At 42.6% G+C, this 24,401-nt stretch overlaps 1 long non-coding RNA gene across 1 annotated transcript in view; it reads right to left on the reverse strand.

Annotated features, from left to right (window-relative positions):
- Positions 1–8,511: 8,511 nt before the first annotated feature.
- Positions 8,512–24,401, reverse strand: part of LOC136177015 (uncharacterized) — a 32,401-nt gene continuing 16,511 nt past the window's right edge. Inside the window, exons 2-3 of the long non-coding RNA XR_010664667.1 lie at positions 9,975–11,848; positions 8,512–9,814 (exon numbers count right to left, since the gene is read on the reverse strand). This is a non-coding gene — a long non-coding RNA (uncharacterized lncRNA). The remainder of the gene's footprint in view (positions 9,815–9,974; positions 11,849–24,401) is intronic.

Here is a 24,401-nt window from a genome sequence, read left to right on the forward strand (position 1 = left end):
GTTTCTCTAAATCATTTTTTTTTTCATCCAACTATGTGGTGTACTTTCATGCAACTTGATACTAAAATGTAAAACATGGCAGACTTTAAACCATTTTCTGAATGTCCAAATGACCTTGTGTTTACATTTAAAGCTTTAGCTCTTGCCCGTTTGTTTGCACTTTTTCCAGTTCTTAAAGAAACAAACGAGACTTTATCATGAGCCACCACAGTTACAAATACCAAAAAAACTGTTACAAAAGACTTCCAGAGACACCTTAATGAGCTTAGCCTCCAGGCTGCAGTAATGTCTAACCAGTCTGAGGTAAACATTTACCTGCAGAACTGATCACACATAAATGACTGATCACCACCTGGAGCTAAACCATTCTCCAGTTCCTGACTTAACATGCTAATAAGTTGTCCAGGTGTGCTAGTGTGCGAGCACACACACAGGACGGGATGTTTGTAGCCCGCAGGAGGTAGAAGTGAAAGACCACCAACTGAACAACGGACCAGGTGGTGAAATCAAAGAGAAGACAAGTCGGTCCAGCAACTGTTATCCTCAAACAGCCAAACAAAAACTTCAGGGGGTTGAATCTGTATTCTGTGCAGCTGCTGGGAGAAACATCTGAGGCTCAGAGAGACATTGCAACCGAGCAGTAACACCATTATTGTTTGATATGTTTAACTTTTATTAAATATTCTCCATATTTGAATAGATGCTCAAAACTGCAATCCTATAGTTTTAATCGCCAGATCAATTTGTTTTGGATTGGATGAGACCTCTGTGGAGACTTCAGCTCCCGGTTAAAACCCATGAGAATGATGAACTTCAAAGAGACCTTGACCGAAAAATATTCTGAGCTACAAGCTAGTTGCAGCTTGGCTTATAGCCCCTGCTAACATCAAGTGCCCACCAAAGAGCACTGGAAAAATGCTTATTTTCAATGATCAAAATCTACTCAGGTTGTTTACCTGTTTTAATATTTGTGTCCAACTCTTCTGGAGAAGAGGAGACCTCTGAGCAAAGTTCTAATACCAGAAAAATACTCAAGGACAAGGTACACAGTACACAATGAATTTCAGACAAAGTTGATCAAGTTTACAGGCCGTCGTGCCGTTGCTAATGCATTGCACTGTGTTTGATGATACTGCTAAAGAAAAAGTAGATATTCGTTGAAATGCAGGTTGACTAATGGTTTTTCTTGCACTGAGGAACTTGAGTAGGAAGCCCTACTTAGTGCCCTTGTGCCTGAGTCACATTGCTTACTGCATTGGTACTCAAAACAAGCCTATGATGAATATTATTCCAAGAAACTCTGAAACTAAACACTTTGCTATTGTGAAACACTGCTTCAATTTTTTCTGTTGTCAAGTATGAACAAGTTTACTTAAGTAAGCTGAACGATTAAACATGACCTTCTTCACTCCCACTTTCACCTTGAAAGAGAAACAAGCGAAGAGACTTTGGTGCACCCATGACATATTCTCATTTAGCTGCTCCGCTGTTGTGGGATGTCATGGCTATTAATTCTATCTGAGCTTCATTAATCCACATTTTGCCATCAGGGCCCCTTGTCCTTTATCATCATTTCAGCGTTTGCCAGCGTGGCCTCTGGTGGCCAAATACAACCAGGGTCACAATGTGTTCCCTCAGCACTCTGGGAGCAAATTCACGCATACACATACATACAAAACACAGATAATAAAACAGGTCATCCATCTCAATCACATTGTAATGGACCCATGTCATTCCAATCCTCTAGCCGGGGTGAAAATAAAAGTTTAAACTCACATTTGAATGCTATAGAGTATATATATCTTAGACAGAAGACGCAACCGTTGCTTAGCTGTGACATCTGATTTGTGAAGAAAATGAAGGTCAATCAATAGCGACCAGAGTGGGAGGTTTGACTAGAAACCTCTTTAGAAACTGTCAGGAAAATGAAACCACCACTGGCAATTGAGTGTTGTTGAAAGAAGTGACGACTATCAAGACTGTCTTTGCGCAGCTTAGTCCAGGTGGCCAATCAGTTGGAAAGCGCTTATTGTTCCAGTAGATCTGAGCTGTTTGCCGTTATCTGAATACCAAATGGTTCCAATTTGCTGCGTGAGGAGGGGTGGGGGGGGGGGGGGGGGGATGCCTCGACGGGGGCTATCACACACAATAGAAATTGGAGAGGGTAATCTGATGGAAATCTCTCAATGTTCCTCTCCCTGCTCACTAAAGGTTAGCCTGCTTAACAGCCTGTCCGCTGGCTGGTTGCTTGTTATTCATTCATTCAGAGGCAGACAGACAGAAACACGAGGAAAGAGGGTGAACATTTTTTTTTTCTGCTTTATAAGGGAAAAAATAGAATTTATTTATAAGATCTGATATTTTACAGTAGGCCTGGGAATCTTTGGGTGTCTCACGATTCGATTTTGATTCTTGGAGTCATGATTCGATTCAGAATTGATTTTCGATTCAAAACTATTCTGGATTTATTGATCCATGTATTCAAAGTCTATTCATGAATTAGTACATTAGTTTTTTAAACTTAAAACATTTAAATCGATTTTTGAAGTTATTAAACGATTTTAAAGCTTAGAAGAGAAGAATCTCGATTTTTACATAAATCAATCTTTTTTCCCACCTCTATTTCACAGATTGTTCATTTTTTGACTCAAGTATATAAGCTGGCTCTTTACCTCGAGATACACTTACTAGAGATGTTGAGAGAGAGAGTTGACAATGACATGCAGGAAAGGAACCGATGGTTGAAGTCCAAACCAGGCGGCTCACTTGGAGGACGATAGCCTCCATACATGGATTGTTCGACATAACCGTTAGGCTATCTAACGGCCCCAATTGTCTGACTGTATTTACAGCATTACGCCGGTGTGGTGGCAGCACTGTATCATAATCCAAAAATTTGAGTAATCTACCCAGATATCCAAACGCACGCCAGCAGAGGGATCATTCATGTAAGACAGCTGTGAAACGTTTGTGTCTGTTAAGTTGGACTATAGTAGCTTTCCGTAGTGGATTTCATTAACTTCAACAATAGATACACAGAGAGACAAAATAATTCATATTAAATAGAAAATTTGGATTTTTTGCACTTGTGTACACATGCAAACTCTCTCTTGTAAATAGAGTTTGGTAAGGCCAATCCACAAGGTATGCAAATGAGTACACACAGCCATATTTACATGAAAGGATCCTGATAACTGCATGTTTTTTTGTTTTTACTTTTAGTACAGACAACCACGATTTTGGCTCCACATAAACTGCTCAAAAGTGGTAGTATTCATGCTAGAAATGGCTAAAACAGGAATGTTTGTATGGACAGAAGATGGGATGGGGTTGATACTCCAAGGGACCTGAAACTACAAAGAGAGTTCATTTAAAGAAAATGTTGACTGGTAGTGAGCAGCACAAACTGAACTCAGGAGTCCACCATTGTTGTTGCAGTCCACCTACTCACGCATGACTGTTGACTGGAAGCTTAATGCGCATGTGCCAAGAGCCTGCTAACACAAAGCTATGGTTTTTAACTGCAATGCGCATTTGCGTGATTCCGTTTTTGAACAGAGCAGCATTTTAAGGGTTAACATGGGGCCAGAGATGGTGCCGTTTCCAAAAGTTTACAACCTTGGACCCATTGTCAAAACCTTCCGTTTTCAGGCACCCAAAACGCAAAAAAGGTTGTTTTTTTTAGATGTAGTCGTCATGTAAACATGGCCTTAAAGGGGTACCACCTCAGCCTAATTTTCAGCAAGTAAAAACCCATACTGATATCAGTATAAGAACAACTCTTACACAAACAAGTCATTCCACCACACTCTGCATTCATACAAAAGCCATTTCATCTCTGTAATGCAGAAAGCATATAAAGAATGAAGGCAGTGGATAAGGAGGGTTTGTCTGTGAGCATCACAGGACTGTAAGCACATAGAATAACCATCGCAGAGCACAGCCAAAAGCCCTTAGCATTGTGACAGAGCAGATGTTAAGAGTAATGACAGTGGAGATTACCCAATAATTGTAGCAGTGTAAATCATTTCAGAGAGGGGGGAGAAAGAAGGGGGAGAGATGGGAGAAGAGGACGAGGGATGGAACAAAGGGGGATGAGGCAGAGAACACTTGATTGTTTTGGATCTAAATGTAAAAGGGGACAGTTTGTATGCTATATTTTCCTAAATGTTTATAGGCAGACAGCTCATCTGTAGTTGCATAAAAGAGGGTGGAAGCTTCCCGAAATGAATCCCTGCCATGTTTTTGTGATGATGGTGGTGGAGGGGGATAATGGCGATTATGACAATGTGGCTGCTAGTGTTATTGTCTGTGTTTGGGAGCTAATCGCTGCGATGCAAGCTGCCGCCTGAGGCCGAGGATAGAGGATAGAGGGGGCCCCCTCCATCTAAGAGTGCAATGACACATTTTTCCCTAACATCCGGTAACAGACATCGTCCTCCCCCGACCTCCAGCATCAGGCCCTCAGCAGCATTAAGAATCCTCCACCCACAGTTCACCAAAGACTGTCAGGGTCAATAGATCAGGGGCCCTGACACCTGCTCCAAAAACGAGGGTCCTGTGTATGTGTGTGTAAGTGTGTATGTGTGTACCTCTCACTTTCTTTGTTGTCGCATTGATTGTGTAATAAACTTTATTCAGTTAACCGTGAATTATTGTTAATTGAACTAAAAAGTAATTTTCTTAATTGAAACAGAGGGGGGAGGGGCGGATTAACGATGTAAAGGAGCCTTTTGCTCTCCCTCTCTCCCACTCCTACTCCTCCGACATCTTGAGACTTTTATCTCGTCTAATTCTTTTCCCCATTACAGTTCCCATCAGAATTTTTCCACCCCGGCATATGCAGTTAAAACAAAACTGTAATCTACTTACCCTCTCACCCCCTCTCTTCAAAAAAAAATGTGACAAAGTTATGCTGGAACATTTCTGAAGAACAGTACTGCCTGTCTGCCGCTTGTGCTCTGAAATACTTGTTTGCCAAAAGACTGAAGCTTTATTCACAAGTATACTCACAGGCAGTGTTGGGCATGTCCACTGTCCTATTGTAACACCTTGGTTTGCACAATATGCAATCATGGACCTTTAGCGCTAATGCTATGCCAAATTGGTCTGAATTACCATCACTGGAATCAATTTCCTATTCATAATGCCCCCTTTTCTATGTTTCAAGAAAAATTATAAAAGGCTGTGTTAAAAGTAACTATAAGCAAATGCCCCCCAAAAGTATCATTTTAAAACGACCCTTTACCCTTAATCGAACTGTTTGATGGAATAAAATATATAGAATAAAAATGATAAAATAAGATTAAACCAAACACATCTGATCTCTCGTGTTTTGCTGATTGTTCAACTACTTTTATCAATCATTTCATAAAAAATGCTCTCTTTTCAAAAATAAAAAATACAATACAGTAAAACGGACACAAAAACACTACAGATGCTGGTTTCACTATATGATTCAGAAATAAAAATGAGTTCTTACATTTTTATACCGCAGAGATCCAAGTCAAATTATGAATAAATTTGATATTTTTATTTCACAATGATTTATTTTACAATAAAAATGCAGTATATATAGTATTCTTTTCTTTATACATTTAAATTACCCTTCATAATATTTTTGGTTTTGTTAAGTAACTGAAAAAAAATCAACAAAATGTTTTTCTTAATACAAAGTACCAATGATATTTAACAAAAAGAGATATAAGATTTGCACTAAAAATACTCTTAATGACTTTTGAATCCTAAATCAAATAAATACTTTAATCGCACCAATGAGGACAATCTCTGTAAATAAACTGAGGTTGAAGCAAAGAAAGCTTTTAGTACACTTAATTATTTTACCAATACCAGTGTGGGAAATGTGCGCCAAAATCGGGTGTTTTTGTGCAATGAAGGGTGAATTTTGTCAACCTATTGGACACAGTGGTGCCTATCACTTGAATACTATAAGCCTTGATGATCATACTATACATCATTACACAATGATGTCAATTAAAATAAAGTGACTGCTGAAAAAAAGAGAGAGTGGCAGCTAGATTTTTGAATCCACCAACCACAGTGGCGGATAGGCGAAATGTATCACAAATATTGTCAAGTACATAAAATCCATCCTGTCCTTGTCCTCTGTGTAAATCTTTGTGGTAGAATGAACCATGCCGCTTAGAGCAGGAGCGATGTTTTGGAATTCATCCCACATAGCAGAGCTACAGGGCTTCAGGAAACAGTCACATTCCTGTAAACACATGTGGAATTACCAGGGCAAGCACTCCTGGTCGCCAGCCTAGCCAAATATTATCTCATAGAGAACAATATCACACACCCCCTACACTACAGCTATTGGCTGAGAGGGAGGAAGTGATGTACAGCATATTGACTTTTCATTTGTGTCTTGCTGACAAAAGGACCTGAACCACTTCCATCTGCCAAACCTAAAGAAAACAACCGCATTCTGCTGAACATGATTCAGCTGCATTTTGTTTCAGTCTTTGTTTCCCATTAAGCATTTCAGTTGCACAAGAGCAACAAACGAGAGTCATGCAGTGGTTAAAGCAGCTAAATGACACTCATGCTGTTATCACAGTAATGTACTATATATGAACACTGCATTACAACTAATATAACCAAATGAGGCCTACAAATGACATAGCTGCATACGCAAATGAGATCCATGTACATAATAAAACAAACATTATCAGTCTATTCCTGCTGATCTCGCCACATTAGCATGTGACCTTTGTAACATGAACATTCCTGTCTAACAATACTGACCGTCCTCTCCTATTTGTCTATCCATAGAGTGTGTCTGAGCCATCTAGCACCTTGTCAGTCATAAAAGCAGAGGGAGGGAAGGGGAGGGGAGGAGAGGGAGGAAGGAAGGAGAGGGGGAGGGGGAGGAGGGTATAAGAAGAGTGCCATTACCAGTGTTCTGGACCCGTGTCTTCCCAGGGTGAATAATTACGTCTGACATGTCGTGAATAGGGAGGGACATTATCACAGTGATCCTCCATACCCCCTCTGTGTGTACCCTTATGCACACACACACACACACACACACACAGACACACACACACACACACACATTAGGGCCCCTTTGAATGATTTAGGGGGTCTGTTAATAATGCAAGGGCTCCTAGAGCTAATTAGGTAAGTAGCAGAGGGCGCCGGCTGTGACGCCTCAGCTCACTGATACAAGCTGTAAAGGAATGAAGCATGGACTGCATACTCGCACACTGAGTTTGGGTTTATGTTTCACCACACTCCAACTCAATAGGCCTGATTCTTTTCAAAGGGAGTAGATAAAATGCATGCCTTATATTAAGTTTCATTATTGATCACGTCGCAAAAATGACGGCCTGCGGCTGCTTCTCTCATTCGCATTCATAATTAATTATTAAGTGGATCAGAAGAGGTAATAGGTAACTAGTCTGTACGCTGTGGCCCTTGGATATTTTGATAGGCAGCATTAGGAGGTTGAAAGGTAACAGGGATGTCTGTGCTCCAAGAAAATCAATACAAAGTGATTATCTTGAGAGGGAACAAGTGGAGAGCCAAGGTGGGCCATGTCACGTGTACACAATCTCTCTCTCTCTCTCTCTCTCTCTCTCTCTCCTTCTTTCTGCTTCTCATGGCGCCATAGCTGTCAGCCCTGTAAGTGCAGTGTCAGGGTGATTAGAGTGCAGTGCGGCCCAGACTGAGCACAGCCAACATCCAGACAAGCCCTCCAGAGACGCCAGCGCCACAACAAGACTCAGCCCAGGGTCAGAACTACTTTGTCAGCCTCCCTGCCTGCAAGACGGGCCCCTTCAGCGCACAATCACAAATCTTCTTTTGTAAGAGACCGCAGGGGTGATGATATAGCTGTTTTATGATACCTTTAGGCTAAAAGCAATTATATATAAAAGGTATCCACCTTAAATGCAAAGACACATTTTATTACTTACCTACTGGTAGGTAGTCTGCCAGATGATTTATGTGCCAACATTTTGATATATCATTACCTCCACCACAACTCAGTAGCTGAGTGAGGTGATGAGGTATTAACTATTTTGTATTTAAGAAATAGTCACCTTCAAAAAATGTTAACTTTGTTCTTCGTATTATGTAGAGAAATAGATATAAACTTTGTCAATTTGTTTTTGCAGCAGTGTTTGCAGCGCAGAGTAATTCCAGTAACCTCACTGTTGTTGTGCTGGGTAAAGTGTAAATATCAGTGATTCACAAAGTGATTGACACATGATTGTATGAAGTCATTGGACAAGGTTATATTTGTTTTTGGGGGTGTCAATATACTAAACTTAACCCTGCTGGAGCTAAGCATGTCCAAGGGCTCTTTAGCTAACACAAAATTCCAAAGACAACTTTAGAGAAGAGAAGACTTGAAAAGCAGAGGAGAATAAAATCGACCTTGGTTAGCTAACAAAGTGTTAGTCGTCATTTAATGCCTTCGGGCCATGATAACGAACCTTGTCTAGCAGGGTCGTTGTTGACAATGAGAGGCGCTATGTTTTTCTTTTTTAGCCAAAGGACGTAAGCTTAATATTGGTTAGAGAATTTTCAAATTCCGCTAAGGTTTTTTTTTTAATGAATCAAACTGATAACAGAATACATTTATGTTGATGATTTGAATACTGGGGAAAAGAAAAACTTCAAACATTTACTTTAAAATATATAAGAACTACTTGTCAACTGACCTGAACTATCTCAAACTAACTTCCGCCTGTGCACGTGTCACTACGGGAGGCAATGAGGCCAAAAAATAAACTCAATTTAGCTGTGGGTGAGAACTAAATTGAATGTACTATTGTTTACTAATTCTGACACGTATTGCTAACAAACTAGTCATTGAAAGGGAAAATGTGGCACAGACAAGGAAATAGTTAAACGATTTATTATAGAAAAACTGGATAAATGTCAGCTTATTCCTTTTTTTTATGAATTTTCCCCATTTCTTGCCTTTTTTTGTTCTTCATCGGAAAAACGAAAAAGTTACAGAACATTAAGCCCCATAAAACTGCCAATCAGCTTCTTTTATCTGTCTGATATTGTACAAATAAATAACTTACGATGTGTTGGTGAAAATACAAAGTGTTGAAATCAAGACCTCAGCTGCGGGAGTTGAGGGTTGGGAGGGGAAGACTTACAAGGATTTCCACCATATAATCTTTCCTTCTTGTTTTCAACATTTTTATATTTTTTTTTCCAAGTTCCCTGTAGTGCACACTTGTTGACAGATTGCTCATTAGTGTGACACAAACTTTCAGCGCGGTCTGCAGTTTGTGGAGTTCACCACTTCTCTCCTATCCCACAGAAAAAGGGAAAGCTAGAGCTCCACTGTGCTCTACCTGTATGTGGCCTTAGGGCTGACAGTATCTAATCACAGCTTCAACAGGTGAGGAGGGGAGATGCTGCAGACAGCCTGGCACCATGTGGAATTCCTATGCTATCAAAATGTAGATCAAACCACACACATACAGGGTCTATAGTTAAGATATATCACACCCTGCTGCAATACTAAATACAGTAAATAATGCAGATCCAGCACACCTAGACAGCATTATATGTTATGTTGAGTGGAAACATTTACACGTTTGTGTCATACTAACAGGATCTTCAATAATGTATTACAGTTTCAAGACAAAGATGTTCAGATATATTTAGTCAAGTGTGCACAAACATTGTTGCATCAATCTTTATTCATTTACAATGTGATGTTTCTTCGCAGCGTTTGAAGTCGTTTGACCTCGTCTTCACCTCCACCGCACAGAACCCCGTCAGACATAAAAGCAGTCGGAGGGGGCAGAAGAAGCCAAACCTCCTCAGGGGAAGGAAAAGCAGAGGAGTGGGAGGAGAGGGAAGAGGAGGAGAAGAAGGAGGAGAAATGGTGTCAATGTCTCCACAAAAGCCTTCTTATCCTCAAGATATCAAAGAGCCGTACTCCCAGCATAAAATATTGTCAGATTGATATGACTCACCACAGGAGGAGCTTCTCCAGTGCCAGAGATAAACCTCGACGGAAAGAAAGAAAGAAAGAAAGAAAGAAAGAAAGAAAGGGTGGTACAAGGATACAAATAAGTGTCCTTAAAAGATGTTCTGATTTCATACATTAAAAAGTAATTTCAGGACAGAATGATACAGAAGAAATAACTAGATAAAATAGTGGTAAATAAATCACTGGGTAGTAAGAATAATATTAGAATACTGACGGCCTGTTTCTCAGGCACCAAGTCTTGGATCTCTTCTCCTTTTTTATTTGCTTTCTAAAGAGGAAGTATTTAGGATGTGGGCCAGATGGGTACACACAGCGCTATTGTATGGTTGACAGAGAGATGACCTTGTTGCGCCTGTTTGTGCGTCTGTGTGTGTGTGTGTGTGTGTGTGTGTGTGTGTGTGTGTGTGTGTGTGTGTGTGTGTGTGTGTGTGTGTGTGTGTGTGTGTTTAATCAGTAAGAGAGGGGGGATTAGAGACCAGGCACCTGGCAGGTGGAAACAGTCTGTACTCATCTGATGCCCTCCTGTCCTTCTGTGCTCTCTCTCTCTCTCTCTCTCTCTCTCTCTCTCTCTCTCTCTCTCTCTCTATCAAACACACAAGATGTAAGTTCATCATGACCACACTATCATATTATAATGCGAACAACAACCCGCATCTTTGATTAAGAATGAGAGGCCTTGCTGTGATTCGCATTTTTGCAGCCCCATAAAAGACAGAGCAGAAATGACCAAGCCGCATATACAGTATATGCATCAAGTCTTCTTGTTACAGGACATTTTTCTGTAGCCAGGGAGTTCCAAAATTCAAGAGTGAATAAAAAGATTAGAAAAGACAACCTGCGTGCTCATGGACTTTAGGAAGGAGGGGGTGGAGACAGCTCTCTCTCTGATGTTTTAAAACTGGACTGCAGTACAAATTTTAAACGCTATGTGTCAGAGGTTCACATTGGCCCTTTGAACACTTCGGAGGCAAGTATACAAAGTTAACAAATAAAACAGAAAACATGTGGCCCTTTTTTGACATGTAAAAAATTCCAACACATCGTGACATTATTGGCCGGAATCAGGCGATGGTACGTTGTGTCTGAGGGCAGTGAGTAAAGCTTGTTCAGCCAGCAGGTCTGTTCACAGTCACACTACATCAATCAAAACAAAAGTGACACTTCATTTCAGTCACAAACCAGTGCAAGCAGCGTTTTCTGTTTCATTTCTCTGTACTACTATCACTTCAGGATTCGTCAACTCCTATGTGGAGCGGTTTAGGAAACAATTCCTGCTGAACTGTTTTGTAAGGTTACTGAAGCTACAAAAAGATCAAGCTCAAAAATCAAACAGCTCCATTGTGACTCATGTCAGACTTCCCAAAAGAGAGCTAAGCACCCCATCTGTTATGTCCCTCTCAATGATAGTGGCTTATCAGTGTTAACTTACAAACAGTTATTCCCCTAATTAATATCGGGCAGGTTCTTTGAGATCGATAATGGCTCGTACTCTGCAGAAGAAAGGTGATATCAGAGGATGATTAGAGCAGGTCAAAAAGAGGAGCAGAAAGGGGGAGGGGACAAATGAATCACCATTTTTTAATGGAGAATATGGAACAAGGGTAGATGAACTGAAAGTAATTTATGACTGAGAGGTAAGGGGGGCATCTAAAATGCCGGTGAAAGCCAGTGATCGAGGAGGGCTTTTTTTCTGTCCGCAATGGGAGTAAATGGCTCTGCAGGCGCCTGTCACTCTGAGGGCCAGCATGGGACGATCAGCGATGATGACGGGGGCACGGACCTGTGTCAAGACGCTGAACCCGGCTGTCACTCAAACCGCTCTGCCCTATGGGATGACACGGACGGGCCTTAATCTTGCTGAAAGAGAGAGAGAGAAGGACGAGGAGGAAGGAGAGGAAGCAGGCGAGAGAAATTAGACAATGAAAAATGAGAAAGACTGAAAGAAAGAATATAAAGAATGTGAGCGCACACTGGCTATTTACGTAAGTTATGCACCAAGGTCATGCAAACTGATAAATAAAGACAACTAAACCAACATGTGATTATGTAACCTCCTAAAGTTTGCTTGTGTCTTTAACAGGGAGTGTAAATTGCCTCCATTCACTTTCGATTAAGGTGTCACCATGCAGCAATCCATCTAGGGAAATCAAAATTTTGATGTCCCACTCCTAAAAAGGCAACATGACGTTGTGTGAACTTGTTATTTGACTGCCAGAAAGGGCCATATGAGTCATCCGCATAATATCTTGGATCGTAACCCTTCAGGCCTCCTGGGAACATGGAGGAATGACCAGAGAACCAGCACATTGGAGCACTATAGGGAAAAAAGGGACTCAGTCCCACAGTCAGGATTCACTGGAGCTCCGGCAAGCTGTTTTCAATTAGCGCTCACTGATTCTCAATGTTGGTCTACCGCATCATTTCAAGTAAATGCAACCATAACTTAAAGCCACAATGTTTGGTTTGGACATGAGGAAATCTGTGCTTCTCTCCTTTCTCTTGTCACTGGAAGCCAGCGCAGAATTCTCAAGCGTGCGGTTGTGTTGTAACTATCTTACTGCAGAACTGCCTGCTACGTCTTTCTTTTATGTTTTCCAAAGAACTACAAAACTAAACCACTCAACTTCAGCCACTACCAAAAACAGACAAAATGCAAATATTGCTTTGAAAAGGTCCACAATATGTCACTTAAATTCCTAACAAAGTCTTCAAAACTATACTTTAAAGATGCTCTATTGGGAATGGAACATCAGTACAGTCAACATCATTCAAGCAGGCTGATATCTCAAGCAAAGTCTCCTTTGATGTAAAAGGTTTCACAAAGCTATGGTTCCTGACAGTGCCAAAGATCTAGAAGTAAGGAGAGTAAAAAAGCCTTCAAACAAAAACAAGGAAGAAACAGAAAATTCAGACAGCTGGGGGTGCAATACAAACAAGCTATGTGATTGGAAAATTACATAAGAAAACAATATGCAGCATCGGGCCTAGGGTTGTAATGGTCTTGGGTCACTGTGGTGAGGGGAGTTTATTTCATATTTCTTTCAAGGAGGTGCATTTTGTGGCAGTTATCACATGTAGTTTATTCTCAATGGAGTCCGAGGTGACCATGGTGGCTGGTGGCATTCTGAACAGAAATATTGGAGTCAAGATGTATATGTTGTTTTCATATACAATAATTAAAATCTGACTTTTAGATACATTACATTTTTATTGCGAGAGTTTCACACAGCTTCCCTTTCGAGCAGTGTTGCACGAGTGAGTGTTTATATTCACACATCCCCTGACTTACCAGTCTGGGTCACAATCCAAGAGTGCAGATTGACCAAAAACCTTTGATCTGGAGATCAGAGTCAGAAACGTGTTGTTTATGCCAGAAATATTTGTATTTGTACTAAGTGTGTACATGCACATGTGAGCCTTTGTATCTGTGGCTATGACAGAGAGACAGACAGGTAGGGGGAGACGCAGCAGCAGCAGAGAGACAGTTATAGACACCTTTCAGGGGACAAAGTGAACCAAGAGAGAAAAAAGCCAATGATCTTTCAGGGGCCCAGATGTACAGTGTCCCCGAGGTGACAGAGCTGTGACCTGACACTCCGACGTCTCAGCATGCTAGGCAGATGTGGGTCAACCGACATCTGTTTCTCACAACAGGCTGGGCTCAGCTCAGCTCGGCCCGACCCAACCCCACTGCCATATTCATCCTAATAACCACTCCCATAATCACCAGGGATTATTCTAATATTAGTGAGCGCGCGCACACACACACACACACACACACACACACACACACTCACACAGTCAAACAGGGACTGCTCTGATTAAGGTATAGTGCTCCATATGGTTTTTCGGAGGGTTTTGGGTGCGGATTTGTATGTTTTTAGCCTTTCAGTGAAAAGCCTTGAAAAAGCCAGCTTAGAGAGGACTAAAGAGAGTCCTTGCATAAATAATATTGGAAAATAGCCTAGGTTAAGGGGGGGGGGGGGGGGCACACTGGGGCGGGATGTGGACTGCAGAGCAGAGGTGCTCCAACAATAAGACAACTTGGTGAGGCTGCCGCACCGCTATCTGGCCTTGTAGTTCTGCGTTGAAGTGAGACAGCAGTGTGCTATTCAGCCTTAAAGAAAGGAGGGATTATGAACCACTGATAGGATGTGTGAATCAAGATGGCACACTCGGCACACAACAGGACAAGAAAGAAACACTGCAGGGGGCTGTCAAGACGGACCCCGAGTGAACGGGGAGGATTACCATATAATGATGAAAGATGATGAAGACTGATGAATAGATTGTTGCCGCTTTAGTGATGGGGGAGGAAGGACGCAGGCTTGACATTTTGAAGAGTGGATGCCAGAGCATCAGGATGAAGAAATGTTCACTTCCAGCTTTGATTATTTATGACTGATTGCTTGTTTTAGCTTTTTTTATTAGCCTTGTTGATTGTAAACTCATTACATTCCCAGTAAATGTCTTTTTTTTTTGCGCGGAATCATCTTTCTCCCACTCCCTTTTTTTCCTCAGAGGTCTATTTGTGGAAGTCATGGCCTGCTGGTGTTTACGATGCTCACTGGGCCCCTACTGCTGGTCTTTTTTCCCTCAAACGCACACACTTGCACACACGCAAACATGCACACAGTGGCTCCTTACTGCTGACACTCAACTTCAGTCTTTGCTGCAGCTGCATCTGTTGTCACCATGGAGCCCTTGTTTATTACTTAACCCCCCCCCCCCCCTCCCTGCTCTCAAACATACTCACACACATACACACACAGAGGCTAAGATAGAGAAACAGGCAGGCTGCGCCTCCCTCTGTGTTTGATTTGGTGTTATAGGACCCATCGGATCACAGCCCCGAGCAAGCCGGGGCCCATATGCACAGACACACACACAGCAGTTGGCCTGGATGGATGCAGCAGGCCCATGCTAAACACAGCGCCATAAGCGGCACACTACATAATCACCCCCAGGCTGGTCTGGATAATGACATTTGTTAAGGCTTTGACTCAACCTGCGTGAGTTAGGAGGCCAGTCTGGCAACTTTTTCCTTCTCACACATCACTGATAGAAGGTAAAATCCGTGCAAATGATACAAAGAAAAGCAGAAGCATCTCACTCATTAAGCTAAACAAAGAACTGTTGCAGAAGTTCTGGGCGTGTGCATGCATACTTGTCCGTGTGCGAGTATAGAGGGCGTTAGTGAAAGGCTATCCTGCTTAGCGGGCAGGCAGGTTTTTTCACAAGATGGGGAATCTGTTATGCAACATGTGAGAGCCTGCTAATACTCCCCGAACAGCCTGCTCCTCCTGGCCACCTCTCGGCCTGCACACACACACACAAGGACACAAATACACACAAGCTCACACACCTCCTGGCCATCTCTCAAGCCACGCATGGCTACACACCCAGGTGGCCTTAATGGGTTTAAGAGAAGTCGGAGATCCTCATGCGCTTCTGTCCAGATCTGAGCCCTCCTGTCATCTGTCGCTGCATGTGACTTCACAGGGAGACGCGTGAGAGGTCAAGAAACCAGGGAGTAATCAAAAAGCACCAAAGCCTTAGCCTACCTGAAGCCATTATAGGTAAACCATGCACAGAGGCGCTGCTTGTCAACAGGCACAGTAGGTGACTGCTTGGGGCCTAAGGCCAGCAGGGGGCTCCGACAGCTGAGAACCATTTACAGCACTGGCTCAAAATGTGCTAAATTTGAAATGACAAAAGGGAACCTATATTGCCTATTGGGGCCCAATTGTACAGTACTTAATCTCAGTTACAGTGTAAACACTTCATAACCAGTAAAACAATGTAACCGGAAAAAAACATGGTCTGTGCCAACGCCATAGTTTACCGTTTCAATTCATTTATAAAGTAACGGTGATGAGAGCGCTTTCTGAGGGGCCCTATTTGAATCTTTTTGCATAGGGCCCCAACAGAGTCTAGAATCACCATTAACTATGCATAATCCATCTTTAATTCTGGTCAAATTGAGTTAACAATGGCTGAAACAAAGATGCTCATGTTATTGTATCAAAAAAAACATTGGCAGTGCAACTCATATGACATTTAACACTTGGCAGTGGACACTTTTGGACCCTCCTCCTGCAGCTCCTCATCAACATCACAAAGGTCATTAGATGACCTATCAGGGTCTGGGGGCCGCTCTCGCTAAAATAACTCTCTGCTGCATTACTCAGCTGGTTGGCATATGCTGACAGGCTTCCAGCTGAGTGGCTCAGCCTGTCACAGACGCACAGACACACCTCCACACAAAGCCTGAGGTCCTGTCCCAGATGACCCCCAGGGGATAGACTTCCAGCGGTCTGCTTGTGTGTGTAATTCCCTGAACTTACATATGCTGCTGTGTGAGGCTTCTCTGATGAAGACTCAAGCAGAGCAAAGTCTGATATTATTTCCTTGCATTGCCAAGCTTCTTTCCAATTAGTTCCTCCTTTTTGAATGTGAATAGAACTAAGCCCGGTTTCTCTCAAGTGATAGAAGTGCAAGGATGTTAACCAGTCGTCTAAACTTGCAGAGCACAGTCATTCCAACCCTGAGAGAGCGTTTTAAAAGTGGCTGCTTATCAGTAGCAGTTCGGGCTTGTATCATTTGTGCCCACAGCATTTCTTGCCATTTGGCCCCGGCTTGGTATTTGTGACAGCTTTGATGTTCTGTGAAGCTTCAGGGCCTCTCTCTCTCTCTCTCTGCATCCACAACTGCACAATAAATACTTTGATAACAGCACAATCTGTAACTCGGGCAAAAACAAATAACACAGCGGCCCTTACAAGAGTTCCTTTGTCAGGGTTTGGTTCTGGATTCGTGAACCGAACAAAACAATTGGTTCCAGATTGAGGCGGGCTTCTGTTCTCCCCAGAGGGATGGTTTAAATATATCAGAGGAGAGAGAGAAAGAGAGAGAGAGAGAGAGAGAGAGAGAGAGAGAGGCAGCAACAACAGTGGAAATGGTGAGAAAGCAAGTGAGAAGGAAGAATGAGTGAAATGGAAAAGAGTTCAGCCATGGCTAGTGTGGGAACATTTAAAGAGACGGTCGCAGGGATGGCTGATAAAATCGATATAATGGAGCTTAAAAAATCATAAGGAAGAAAATAAGGGAGAAACAATTAAATGTAGGTTTAAGACAATCAAGGAAATTGCAAGTTGTAATCTGATGTGAAATTTATAACTGAAAATATTTCTAAAAAGTAATGTGATTGTCCAATGGGGAACAAAAACAACATTAGTGAAAAACAGAATACAACAACCACAGAGAAAAACAGTCAAGTAAACCAACAGAAAAAAAAGGTGACATACCAAGCAATTCATTCCATTCTTAAAACCACAAATTCCCCCATCAAAGCATCACAGTTTCCCCAGCAAGGTCTGTGCATCCTTCATATGAGCCACGGGTTATAATCAGTCTACTATATGATTTTGGCGTTCTTCATCCTTGATTTAAAAGTTGTTCTCTCCATTATGTTCGTTCATTTAACAAATAATTGCCATGTCACAAAGGTTCAGGGATCTCTTTTAAGTCAGTTTAATCTTGTTTTCTTTTTGGCTGCTACGAGAAGTACATGTTATAAATATCTTATTTCTGTATTTTAGTTTGTATGTTAGTTTATACTTTAGACATCTTTATTCTTTTGAAGAATAGCAGAAGTATAAGCCTGGAGGAGATGGTACTTCTTTTGAATTTTAAGAGTGAACTAACTGACATTTGAGCATCCAAGCTAATGCTAAGCAAGTAACAAGCTACCTTGATGACACCAGTAGGCAATCTTGTGACTCATGACCAACATTGAGAAAGAAAACTACAGAGAGGAGGTCAAACATATAGCTCAGTTGTGTCAAGAAAAACACCCAGCACTAAAACTAAAACCAAGGAGATTATTATGATGGACTTCAGAAGATATAGCATGTAAATGACTTGCACTTTCTGCTTATTGCACTTCTGCTGAGATGCCAAACCTCATTTTGTTACTCTATACTTGTATATGTGTAATGACAATATAGTTGAATCGCATCTCATCTCATCTGAAATGAAACTTAAAGTATTAATACGACTGTAAAAAAGGGAGAATCATTTTTGTAATAAGAAAAAGCTACAATAGTATCCTATTTGTGATATCTGTGGTTAGACAGCAAGCTAACTTGGGTTTGAGGGTGCAGGGTGTGTAATTGGTCAGATGTAAGGGGATCTATCAATCCAAGATGTACCATGGATTGACAACTTTTTTTGGTTGTAGTGGTCAGATGACACACCGTTGGTCCTTCGCATCAAAATTGTCCCTTTTGTCTGTTTTTTTTGTTGTTGTTCTTAGCCTAGCAGGAGAGAGTAAATCAGACTTGTACTTTTCTTGCTCGGTGCTCCCGCTGCTTCAGCGGCGGTGTATGACTGGATTAGTGTTGTACTTACTCTCTGATGTACGTTGCTTTGGATAAAAGCGTCTGCTAAGTGAATTGTAACACATGCATGCTCTCATTCTCAAACAAACACACACTCTCATTCTCAAGAGGAGAGTCTTGAGAATGAATCTTGAGAGGACAAACAAAAAAGGACCTGGCAGGGTTTGGCTTAGGTCCAATTGCCTTCACACACGAACACGCACACTTAGCCCACATTTTGGCCTTTCAAACACATACACAGGCAATCAAGCTGAAAAGTGTCCCAACATACACAAATACAAGGATACACACATGTACTGACACACATTTTCTCACAGACACAATATCAACAGGATAACAGAATTGGAACAATGTCAGAGCAGGAACACACGTCTCAACCATAGCCATGTCCAATCACACTTTAAAGGATGATAAGTGATGCTAATTCGACACGACAGCTATGAATTGAAGCATCAAACAATAAGGATGTGATGTCAGGCATCAATCAGCCAATAACCTACTGGTCCTTAAAGTCACTCAGCTGCTATAGGACAATTAAAAAGGAAGCTTTCTCCTCCCCAACATTTTCCTATACCTCCTCGATTCAACACTGTGCCCTCAGACATTAGCAGAGGCAGTACCTGTTTGGTCGGCTAATTACTCATAATCAGAGCTTCAGAACAGGGTGTGTGTAAAGATCTGTATGCATGCATGTGTGTGTGCGTGTATGTGTGCGTGTGTGCGTGTGTGCGTGTGTGTGTGTGTAAGTATGTGTGCAAGCAGATGAGGAGGGAGGAACCCATTCTCCAGGAAGGAGGCTGCTGTCAACTGCATGCAGGCCGCTTGGGAATGAAGACAAACTGCTGCAGTGACGTATAGATGACAGTTTGTGTGTGTGTGTGTGTGTGTGTGTGTGTGTGTGTGTGTGTGTGTGTGTGTGTGTGTGTGTTGTAAGTGTGTTTGACTGTGTGTGAAGATGGACGGACAGATCTCCAGTTGTTGTGTCCCAGAGAGGAATCCCTGGGACATCTGACACCTCTTCCTGTTTGGACATCAAGCCCCCGAGGACACACACAGCTGGGGATGGGACAAAGCTGTATCCACACACACACACACACACACAAACACACATAGTGTCGCCTATAAGTCCAATATATCAGCCTTGTGGATGACACATTCTCCTTTTCATGTGTGACTTGCAGCCCGTGGTCACATGAAGGATCAAACAGCAGCTGTGAGGAGCACACAGAGGAGCATCTGTATGTACGCGTGTGTGTGTGTGTGTGTGTGAAGAATATGTATGCATGTTTCCTGTCTGTTTAGTCAGAGCCAAACAAGTTCCTTCTGACATCACCTTGTCGTGTCTGTGAGGCTACAGTTTAGAGATAATGACTGTGACAGGAGAAAAAAATGCAGCAAATCAGAGTAAAAGCACAGCTGCATCTCACAGTCAGAAAGAGTCAGAAACATTTAGAGACAAGAAAAGAACACAACAAGGTCTCACACCTGCTTTTTTTTTAAAAGAAGTTGACTCAAAATGCAGTATTGGCTTGTATCCTCTGTTTAGTTTGTCTTATGTATATAAAAAAAAATGTGCTCATCCTTGTGACACCTTCAGATGAACTTTTGAGTTGAGTCTATAGGAAATACCCAGTTTTACCATTGTGCTAACTAACAGGCATAGCAACTCATTAAAAGTCACATAACAGACTTTGTGCTGCATGTCATGTCCTGTAAGCGTAACAGCTAAAAGTAAGCACAAAACCCAATCCGCACACTGTATGTCTTCTATGTTTATTTTTTTACAAGATTTATTTTTCCATGTGGTCATTTTTTTGCAGTCCAGACATGTGTAAACAGTTAAAGTGGGGAGATAACACCAATAATAATCACTGTAAGAAGTATCAAACAAATCTGCTGCTTCAGTGAAGGGGAATAGTGTTTCTCTGATGAACGATCTGACTGGAGGGCTTTTACATAATGATCTTATACTGCTTGTGATGCGTCAGGAATATCTGACCCTTCAGATGCCAAGGATGTCTAGGTTAACAACAGAATTTCCACAAATACTCTTGTGTCAGCAAGCTCCGCTGAAGCTTTAGCCTCAGGCACTTTAGCTTTTAGCATGCCATAGCATTTTATCCCCCCAGCTTGCAGGATCCGATTTAAAAAAAGATAGGACGTGGTGCAGTCGCGTAGCATTTTAGCCGGCCACGCTAGTAATCCTGGCTTTGATGAGCAAACCTGTGAAAGACAAAGATAAACATCTTAGCCAGCCATGCTAGTTAAGCTCGCCTTGATGTGGGGCTAGACATGTGTTGATGTGTACAGTAGAAGATGAAGTGAAGAGATTCTTCTTCACTCACCACTGGGCAGCAGGATTAGCATGTTTACCCGCTAATGTCGTTAGCGATGCTGAAGCTACAAACACGAACACAAATATAAACACACTCTGATACAGCAAATGTGGATACTGTACATGCAAACACAGATGAATGAACAGACATGTGTTGCGTACGCATCATTTACCACACACACACACACACACACACACACACACACACACACACACACAAACACACACACACACACACACACACACACACACACACACCCTCATATGGATCCAGTACATTCAGCTGGGCAGGTCTTGCTTTGTGTGTTTGTGGGTGCTGAGGTCTGCGCCCATCTGCTCCTGTGTGTGTGTAATCTGCCGCAGACAGGCTACAGCGCTTAAAGAGGCCAGACTGCAAACACTGCACTGGGATGAGACACCTGCCACAGGGCTAAGACCAGAGCCCTGACGCACAAACACACACAGATGGAGAGGCCACAGTTACCATGGACAAAGCAGCCACTCCATTACAACCCAAGCACTGCTGCGTTCAGGTGTTTTTGTACCCATTTAAACCCACGTTTCCATCCAATGTGTGGATTTTCTCTGCCTACGCTGCAACCATCCGTCATAATTGGTTGGTATTAGTCGCACATTTGACAGTTCCATCTCTACAGTGTTCATAATGCTCCTGGAGAGGAGGGAAAAAATCTCTACTTATCCTCGTCTTGAAGTCTAGCTTTGAGCATCTGCTGTCAGAGTGTCACGTCTGAATTTAGCAAATGCCCAGGCACGAGGTGGCTGCGTTCTAAATGCCCAATGCTCAAAGGAGTGTCTGTCGTGCCGCGGCTCGGCGTGCCAAATCAGAGCTGGCTAGGAGCTCCCTATAGGCGAACAGATGGCCATTACTATCATTTATAACTTATTAGGGCCTATAATCCTACCTGCGTCAAACACGCCCCAACGCTTAGGGCTGGCTCTCTTTTTTCCCCCCTCCTCATTTAAAACATTTCAATGTGCCAGAAAAGTCCTCCTCACGATTTTCTCTGTCTTACTATCTCTCTCATTTTTAATCTGCAAACTGCGTGGTTGACACATATGTGCAGGGATAATATGATATAGGGTTATCTGTCTTTTAAATTAACAGTCAACAGATTGCCCCATGCTGCTGCAGAGCTGGAAACTGATAGTACTATATGGAAATGAAGGTGCAACATGCGGCGTACAGTAATTTCCACCAACTGTAAAAAAGAAAATATTTATTTCATAACATTGCACTGTTTTTGCCTATATACTGCAATCGTAGCAACAATAAACAACTCTCGGCTGAAATCATCCATGTTTCTGCCTGTGTTAGTAACCATAGACACACCCAGGACATAGACAGAGCCAATGGTGTGATAATTCACATTCTGCTGGATGTCTGTGTGTTAACAAAGTCCTTCCTCCTACTTTGTCAGTCTCTCAGTCTGGCTCCGCAGAGGCAATCGTCAGTGATGCCTCACATTCACCACCCAAGCAGGTGTGGGCATTGACGTTTCTGCTGTGAACAGGCTGCATCTGTCATGTGGCAAAGCAGAAATAGCTGCAATCAATGTCCCCCTCGGACACACACACACACACATTTTACACATCCTACACTCACATACACACCACTAGCACAACTGTTCTCCAGGAAACAAAGATCCGGCGAACAATCATTGCAAAACCAACCAGGCCAGCAGTTAGGGCGATCAATTTGCTCGGCTCGATGGGAGAGTGAACGGTTTCAGTTTTTAAAAGCATCATGATGTGCAGGAGGCCATAGAGATCCCTGAACATCTGACTGGACGAGCAGTGGATGGCTGCCTCCGGATGACCCTGGTTCTTCTCAAGGTTTCTGCCTTTAGCAAGAAAGTTTATCCATGTTGCTGCTTCAAACTGCTGGGTCATGTTGAATTAAGGAGGGCCTCTATGAATGAAACAAAAAAAGGTTAGTCTAGACCTACAGTCTATGTAAAGTGTCATTAGATAACTTTTGTTTGATAAATATTGATTGGTTGATTGGTTGATTGATTGATTGATTGATTGATTGATTGATTGACATTGACATCACACCCCTCAGAAGGCTCCATTTTGCAGTGGCTACTTTGTCGCAGCCATTTTGTTTCCCCACCATTTAGCACGCTATTGAGCTTCATCTGGGGACGCCAAATGGCATGTGTGAAACCCCCCCACCCCACCCCATCATTTGTGACCGATTGGATGACAGACAAATAGACAGGCAGACACACAGGCAGACAGAGAGACAGAAGGAAGGCAGATGACTGGCTTTGGTGAGCTTTATGGGGATGTGTGCGGAAAGACAGACAGACAAATGTGTGTCGGCAAACAGACAGACAGATAGACAGACAGAAGGTATGTATACATGTGTGTTTGTGCGTCCCTGTGTGTATATGTATGTGTGTGTGTTTGTGTGTGAGCGGATGTCAGACCAGGTTGTGTGTTCCTGCAGTGGCAGAGATGAGAGGGAGAGAACAGGAAGCTGCTCTCCTGGAGACAGATGGACTCCCATGCTGTGGACACACACACACACACACACACACACACACACACACACACACACACACACACACACACACACACACACACACACACACACACACACACACACGGACGCGGAGTGACACACAACAGTACAGCCAGCAAGTGAACATATCAGAGCACGACTGTCGAAAACAGAAAAGAACACAGCAACATGCTAGCCTAAACAGGCGTCACAGATACACAGGAGGCACATTTGATGAAAAAACTGGAAAAAAATGCACGCTTAACTACACAAACAAAGGCATCAATAGTGTTTCCTTCATCCATTATCTCTTCGTAAAGCAGAGAACTTCATCCTGTGGCATGACGACAACTTTCTTTGCATAAAATCCCAGCTAAATGGCTAAACGCCACAATGGAAAAAGCGAGCTGCTCATTGACAAACATACACAACACAATCCTGCTCAGAACAGGTGTTAATCCCACCAGTCTCAGGTATGTGGTGACAACCTTCTCACACCCAACTTGAGAGCTCTGGCGGATCTAGTCTATGTCAGGTTGTCACACGAATGTGTTGTATGTACACACACAAACACACACACACACACACACTCACACATACACATATGCACATTCTGCTTCATCTCTTAACTTTTCTGTCTTTTGAACAGAGACACACAGGAAAAGGAAGGAAAGAGAGAGCAAGGGAGCGAGGATGAGAGTCTGCACAGACATCGACTCCAGCAGCGACAACAGCAGTATCACACCGTGTGTTTGGGTGTTTCTGCGAGCGTCTGCGAATGTGTGTGTGTGCCCGGGCGCGTGTGTTAGGTGTGTTTCACAGGATTGCCAACACATCTCCTCGCAGCGAGAGCCCTATAGGAACAGAGACATCTGTGGAGTGAAAGGACGCCAGCTTGCATGGCCGTCTCTGGAGGAAGAAGAGGATGGGAGGTGGAGGAGGAGAGGAGAAGGAGAGGAGGAAGAAAAGGGAACGGGCAGGGGGATGGAGGAGAGTCGGCGCGAGCTCCAAACCTTGTCTGTCAGACAATAATTAGAGAGGGTCCCGTCTACAGTTTCGATGGAGATGAAAATGTTTGATTTGAACAAGTTGCTCGATCGTTTCCGAGTCCCAAAGTAAAAAGTGAAGTTTTTAGTTGACTGCCAA

The sequence above is a fragment of the Labrus bergylta genome, chromosome 18, assembly GCF_963930695.1.
Source record: "Labrus bergylta chromosome 18, fLabBer1.1, whole genome shotgun sequence".
Taxonomy (NCBI): domain Eukaryota; kingdom Metazoa; phylum Chordata; class Actinopteri; order Labriformes; family Labridae; genus Labrus; species Labrus bergylta.